The sequence below is a fragment of the Emys orbicularis genome, chromosome 5 (genome assembly GCF_028017835.1).
Source record: "Emys orbicularis isolate rEmyOrb1 chromosome 5, rEmyOrb1.hap1, whole genome shotgun sequence".
In the NCBI taxonomy this organism is placed as follows: domain Eukaryota; kingdom Metazoa; phylum Chordata; order Testudines; family Emydidae; genus Emys; species Emys orbicularis.
Genome location: NC_088687.1, coordinates 145,714,544 through 145,721,685, shown reverse-complemented (window position 1 = coordinate 145,721,685; position 7,142 = coordinate 145,714,544).

The window sequence follows — 7,142 nt, the reverse complement described above, 5'->3', positions numbered from 1 at the left end:
TACTTGGTCCTGCTAGTGAAGCCAGGGGGCTGGACTCTATGACCTTTCAAGGTCCCTTCCAGTTCTAGGAGAGATATCTCCATTTATAAAAAAAAAAATGCTGCTGCAAAGATAGTTTTCCTAGCTCGTTGCACTGACAATCTCTCCCTCTCTTTGCATCTCTCCCCTGGCTCTGTCACATCAAACATAAGCTACTTGTCTTCGTTTTCAAGGCCCTTCATGGTCTGTCACCACTTTACCTATTATCCCATTTGCTATTGAGATGTCAACTCCTGCCTCCAATAGGCCCATGATCCTGCCTCCCTCGCCCATTGGTTACATTTTCAAGCAAGCGCCTTTGTGCTTTCTCCTGTTCTCTCTCCGTAAACATCTGCAACGCGAACTCGTTATCCTCCTTTCATACCCTCCCTAATGCTCCCCTTTGCCGTGAGGCCAACAAAGAAACAGAAGGAGGGTTCGGCTGCTGGTGTGCTGACCAGCACTGTCTCACTGGTTCCTTCATACTGTCCCATTGCTCCGTCTGTGTCCAGCCCCTGTCTCTTCTCTTACGTGTTCAGTGCTGGCTCTCTGGGCAGGGACGGCCTTTCTGGGCTGGGCTACCACTGTGGGGCCCTGGGCCACGACGGGGGCTCCTTGGAGCTCTGGCGTTATAATGAGCAGTTGGCTCCGTCACTGCTGTCACGTTAGCAGGAACCTCCAGCTCCTGGGCTTCTCCATCGCTGTGGCCTGCCCGGGCGGTTCTTGAGGCAGGAACAGGAGGGCAGCCCGGGCCCTGCTCTTAGCACGCAGAACAGCCCGTAGTGTCCCTTCAAATTATGGGGCGAGCTTGAGGGCCTGAAGGCCCCTGTGTTTACCCAGCCCAGGGCGACAGGCATGAGTGGGGCTGGTGGAAGGGGAGGGACGGCAGAGCTGGGCTCACAGCCCCACGTAGCCCCAAGACAGGGGCAGCACAGGTGAGGCAGGGTCCCCGGGGCCATCGGGGCTGGTCTGTGGGCAGCGTCTTGGCTGGGCTCTGCTGCTGGCTGGGGAATGTTGTGGGAAGGTGCCCTGCCTCCGGCCTGTTTGTGTTTGCCCAGGTGACCCTTTGATGGCCCCCGCCTGGTGCCCTGTGCCAGACAGAGCTCACACAGCACCGGGGCAGCGCTCCAGTGTCAGCTGGGCCCCTGGAGAGGAGAGGGAAAGTCGCTGGCTCTCGGCTGGGCGTCTTTAGCAGGGGACAGCAAGATCTCCGGGAGCCCTGGGCAGAGGCAAACGCAGCTGCTGGATGCAGCTCACCGGCCTAGAGTCCTCATGTCCGTGAGAAGCTTTTCTGCTGAGGGATCCCACAGTGCGGCCATGCTCAGAGATGGCCTCAGCCAAACTGAAATGCAACCAGCTGTGGGGTGGAGCGGAGCAGCTGTTCAGCAGAACTATGCTGCACGGCCCCTCTGCACCTGTTCGGACACTGCTTATCCGCTGGGCGAGAGCCCGGGCAGCTGGCTCTCTCAGCCTTTCCGCCCACCACAGTCTCTGCACGCGACCATGGCTTCTGTGGGACCCACCCAGCCTCTCCGTGTACCTCTTCCCTGCCCACGCAGCCCCCAGGCTCCCCATCCCTCCATGTCTCTGTCCTCTTGCTCTCCCAGGGCTCTGCTCACAGCCCAGCCCCATATTCCCCTGCGGCCTCCCACTGTATCACAGCCCGTTCCAGCTCTGCGCTCCTTCTTCCCTGCTCCCTTCAGAGCCTACCCCCAGGGCCTCTCGTGCTGCCCCCAGGGCCTGGGCCCAGCTGCCAGACCCCTCTGTCCCCTCCCTGTCTGTGTCTCTGGTCGTCCTCGGGCTGGGGAGGGAACAAGTCCGTCCTAAAGCCTGTTTGCGTGGTAGGACATGCCCTAGCCCTGGGTTTCATTCCTGTAGGGCAGGGGCTGGGCTTTGTCCCTCTGGAGCTAAGTGTCTCCAAGAATGGGATCCATCCCCAGGCCCTCCCTGGCACACAATTCCCGGCCAGACCCAGACCCAGCCATGGGGCCCCCAGCCCTGCTGCAGGGCAGGGAGTCTCCAGGGGCATCCAGCTCCCCAGCCGGGTTTTTTCTGGAGATTCAGCTGAAATTCCTTCCCCTTTCTCTGTTCCACCCTTTGCATTCCCCTGATGGTCCCTCTCCCCCTGCGGGGCGGGGCTGGGCTCAGGGCTCTCTCTGGCACCGCTCAGCCCAGCTGCGTTGCACATGGAGTTGTTCCCTCCAGGACTCGCCCGTCTCCCTGCAGCCCTCGGCCCCTGCTGGGTCCCGAGCATTGGGCTGGGCTGGGCTTCTCTAAATGTCCTGCACTTTGCTGCTATCTCTCTGGGAAGACAGTGCTCAGAGCTGAGTGCAGGGTCCTGGGGCAGCGGGGGAGTGGGGCTGACAGATGGGGACCTGCCCTCCTTGCTCTGGGGTGGGCGGCTGGTCTTTGGGATTGATGGGCTTGGGGCTGTAGGCTGGGGCCCAGGGTGGTCTCCATCTCCTTGGGGCTGGCTACGGTGGACTGTCCCCTCCTGGCTTCGGGATGGGAGGTCTCTGTATGATACAAGGCCCAGAACAGACTCGGGTCCCCTTGCTGCCCACTCCTGCTCTCACTGGGGGCTGGGGGCTGGGCAGTTACCAAAGGAAGCAGATGGGCCAGAGCTGGTTTGAGTAGGAGACTGTGTCTTGTCCTAACATTCATTCCTGCTGGCCTGGCTGGAGAGCAGCCTTGTCGCGTGGCCTGAGATGGGGCTGACGGCCATAAACGGGACAAGTGGTGTCTGGAAAGGTGGGAGGGGGCAGGGCTGGGTTTTAGGGCCCTGCTGATCACTGTCCCCCTTAATGGTCCAGCAGAGGGAATAAACAGCATGAAGTGAAATTTACAGGGGCTCCCTGGGAGAAGCTACAAGTGCAAAGAGAGTGGGAGTGACAAACTGGGAAACAACCGACCCCCAGCTCCTCAGTGGCGCCGGAGCAGTGAGAGACCAGGGACAGGGGCAGCAAGCGAGATGGACACGTGCAATACCCCAGGCAGAGAACGGGGGCGCTCCTGTGCGACTGGCTGCAGGCGGCAGGGCGCTCGGCGCGGGGCGGGCGGCAGGGCACAGACTAAAGGAGTTATGGCTCCGTCGTTCAGCCAAGCAAGGGGGATGGGATCAGGGAGTCTGTAAAGACCTGAGGGGTCCAGCGTGCACGGAGGCTGAGGGTCTGGGGGGACCACAGAGAGGAGTGACTGGGAGAACGTGGAAGGGTGACTGAATCTCAGGAGAATCCCCTATCAGGGCACTGGAGGCAGCTAGAAGAGTCGTCCCCAGCGGGAGGTGGGGCGTTTACATGGGGGGGCGGGCGTCCTGGGGACTGTGCTTGCTCCGAGCCCCAGTCGATGGATTTATAGCCCCCACAAAGGCAGGGTCCCTGCCCCAGAGAACTTGCAGCCTGCCTGAGGGAACGAGACAGAGCAGTGAGACCGGGGGGGGGGGGGCATTTCAAAGGGGGCTTGGTGTATGGGGGGGTCCAAGTGCAAACACTCTCCCTGCGGGCTGGCAGGGTGAAGGGGTGTTGAACCGTGGCCGGTGAGGAGGGGCCTGGTGCGTGGATGTCAGGGAGGGCGCAGGGCAGCATGGGAGAGGCCAGTGGGACACCTGTAAGAGAAGGGGGCAGGGAGCGGGGAGTGGAGGGTGGCACCAAAGGACCCTAGGTCTGAGCTGCAGCAGGGGCTGTGCGGGAGCCGGTGAGCCCATGGTGCACGCCATGAGAGGGAGACGTGGCAGTGACAGGCAAGAGGACAGTTGGGGCAGCAGCCCTGGGCTGGGCTGACAGATGGAAAGGGGCAGCAGTGGGGCAGGCAGCTGGCCGGTGCCTCTCCCCTGCAGGCCCAGACGGGTTTGGGATTCAGGATGTTTCCTTCTGCAGCTGCTCAGGGCCAATTTCAAGGCCAGAGAAGGCTCCCGCCCTGCCCAGGCCAGGCTCAGCTGTTTCTCCAGTGGGAGCGTGTAGGGGGCTCTGAGCCAAGCGGGAAAGGGTGGGTTACTTCCCCATTGAGTGCCAAAGCAGCGGACAGGATTTTGCTCCCCCATTGTGGGGACAGTTCGAGCCTGGGACATTTCAGTCCGACAGTGAATGTTCTGGCCATTGTTGGAAACAGGGTCTTAGAATGGAAACTCTTTGGCAGCTTTAATCCCTAAGAGGGAGCATTGCATGCTGGGAGCAGGGCCGGCTTTACCAAGTGCGGGGCCCGATTCCTGGGGCTGCACTTTTGATTGCCGGCTGGGGGAGGGGGGGCCGCGGGGCTTGCCGCGGTCCGGCCGGCGGTCCAGCCGGGGTCGCGGGGCTGCCGCGGTCCGGCCGGAGGTCCGGCCGGGGTCATGGGGCTGCAGGGCTGCAGTGGTCCAGCTGGGGTCACGGGGCTGCGGGGCTGCCGCGCTCCGGCCAGCAGTCTGGCTGGGGTCGCGGGGCTGCCGCGGTCTGGCCGGGGTCGCGGGGCTGAGGGACTTGCAGCGCTCCGGCTGGAGCTCCAGCTAGGAGAGCGGGGCCGCAGGGCTTGCCATGCTCCGACCGGGGTCGTGGGGCCTTGGGGCAGCCGCGCTCCGGCTGGGGCCGTGGGGCAGCTGCCCTCTGGCCAGCGCTCTGGCCAGGGGAGCGGGGCCCCCGAAGACGACCGCCGCCGGGGTGAGTGCGCGGGGCCCTCTTAGGCGCGGGGCCCGATTCCTGGGAATCGGGCGAATCGGCCTAAAGCCGGCCCTGGCTGGGAGCCATCATGGCTGGAGATTGATCATTGTCTGCTGGGCCCTGCCGCCCCACAGGGGGAGGGGCGCACAGGCCTTCGCTGGCGGTACGGTGATCTGGCCCGTAGGCCCCTGCGGCCCGTGGCAGGGTCAGGCACAGGCGCTGACTTTTGTTTGTGCTGGTGGGTGCTCCACCCGCCTCCGCCTCACTCCCGCTCTGCCTCTTCCCCCGAGGCCCTGTCCCCTCCCCACTCCACCTCCTGGAAGGGGCTCCATAGGGAGGGGCTCGGGCAGAGGGGGAGGGGGCTCCGTGGGGAGGGGGTTGGGGTGGAGGGGGAGGGGGCTCTGCGGGAGGGGCTGGGCCGAAGACAAGCAGAAGACAAGGGAAGAGGAGGGAAGGAGCCGGGGGAGCGGTTCCAGAGAGCGGCTCTGTGGCCCCCCCAGTTGCTGTGGCCAGTTTCCCAGCATGCTGCAGGGCGCCTGAGCGGAATATCAAGTGAGGCGAGAGCGGGAGCTGGGCAGGGAGCTCCCATCCCAACTGCAGAGCCGGCCCCGGTCATGTGCCCCCCCGCAGGGACAGCCCCCCCCGCAGGATCCATGCACCCCCCCGCAGGGACAGCCCCCCCCGCAAGATCCATGCACCCCCCCCCAGGGACAGCCCCCCTCGGGGTGGGTTTCAGGCCCCACAGGCAGTGCCCATTAGAGGATTCTGTGGCCCCATCCACTGTGGGCGATGGCCACGGTACAATCCCCCTGTGTCACTTCAGCCCTGGCTCCCTGGCCACGTTCCAGGCCTGGTGTCCATGGACGCCCCGTGGCTTGTCCCGGCCCAGCCGGGCCCCGGGCAGGCAGGAGAAGTTGCAGCATTGTCAGAATTCCTCCTGGACGAGCGTCTCTGTGGCCTGGGAGTCTCCGTTCCTTGTGCGGGGCCTGGCTGGTCTCCCAGCACGGCGAGGGGGACCCTTAGGTACCAGCCCTGCACCCCTGGGGTCAGCCTCAGCCCCCTCTCCTCAGACCTGCCGCAGGGTTCCAGCTGCGTGTCAGGCCCCACAGCCAGTGCCCAGTTACAGGATTTGGGGGCTGGGTGTCAGGCCTCACAGCCAGTGCCCAGTTATAGGATTTGGGGGCAGGGTGTCAGGCCCCACAGCCAGTGCCCAGTTATAGGATTTGGGGGCGGGGTGTCAGGCCCCACAGGCAGTGCCCAGTTACAGGATTTGGGGGCTGGGTGTCAGGCCCCACAGGCAGTGCCCAGTTACAGGATTTGGGGTCTGGGTGTCAGGCCCCACAGGTAGTGCCCAGTTATAGCATTTGGGGGCCGTGTATCAGGCCCCACAGGCAGTGCCCAGGTATAGGATTTGGGGGCCCTGTGCACTGGGGTGATGAGCACGGTATAAAAACCTATATAGAACCAACTGGAACGAGAGGAGCCTATGGTAGTGAGAAATGGGGAGCAACCCAGAGCTATAACACCCCCTGAAATCTGACCTGTCCCAGGGCTGCAGGGAGGCCAGAAGGTGCAGGCTAAGAGACAGACAGACAGCCAGGCCCAGGGACATGGTAGAACTGTCAGCAATAATGGAGAAAGGCAGAAGTGTTCAATAGATATTTCTGTTCTGTATTTGGGAAAAGCCAGACGCTGGAGTCACGGCAGATGATGATACACTTCCCATTCCAACAGTTATTGGGAGGCTGTTAAAGAGCAGCCACTAAAGTTAAACATTTTAAAAGCAGCAGGTCCAGATAATTTCCAGCCAGGAGTTTCAAAAGAGCTGGCCGAGGAGATGGCTGAACCATGAATGTTGATTTTCAGGAAGTCTTGGAGCCCTGGGGAAGTCCCAGAAGACAAAGACAGCTAATGCTGTGCCAACATTTAAAGAGGTAAAGGGGACCGTGCCTGAGGTAAGAATGACCTAGGTAATTATAGGCCTGTCAGCCTGACATCAATCCTGGGCAAGAGAATGGAGCAGCTGATACGAGAGTTGTTTAATAAACAATTACGGGAGGGCAATATTATTAATGCCAGTCAACGTAGGTTTATGGAAAATAGATCCTGTCAAACTAACTTGATATCTTGCTTTGATGATATTACAGGTTTGGCTGAAAAGGAAACAGGGTTGATGTAATATACTTAGACTTCAGTAAGACGCTTGATGTGGTACCGCATGTCATTTTGATTAAAAAGCTAGAACAATACATAATTAAATGGATTAAAAGCTGGTTAACTGACAGGTCTCAAAATGTAATTGTAAACGAGGAACCATCATTGCGCTGGCTTGTTTCTAGCGGGGGTCCCCCGAGATCAGTTCTTGGCCCTGTGCTATTAAACAGTGTTATCAGTGACCTGGCAGAAAAAACAAACTCCTCACTGACAGAGTTTGCAGATGACACAAAGATTGGGGGAGTGGGAGGTCACTGACAGCAATCTGGGTCACCTGGC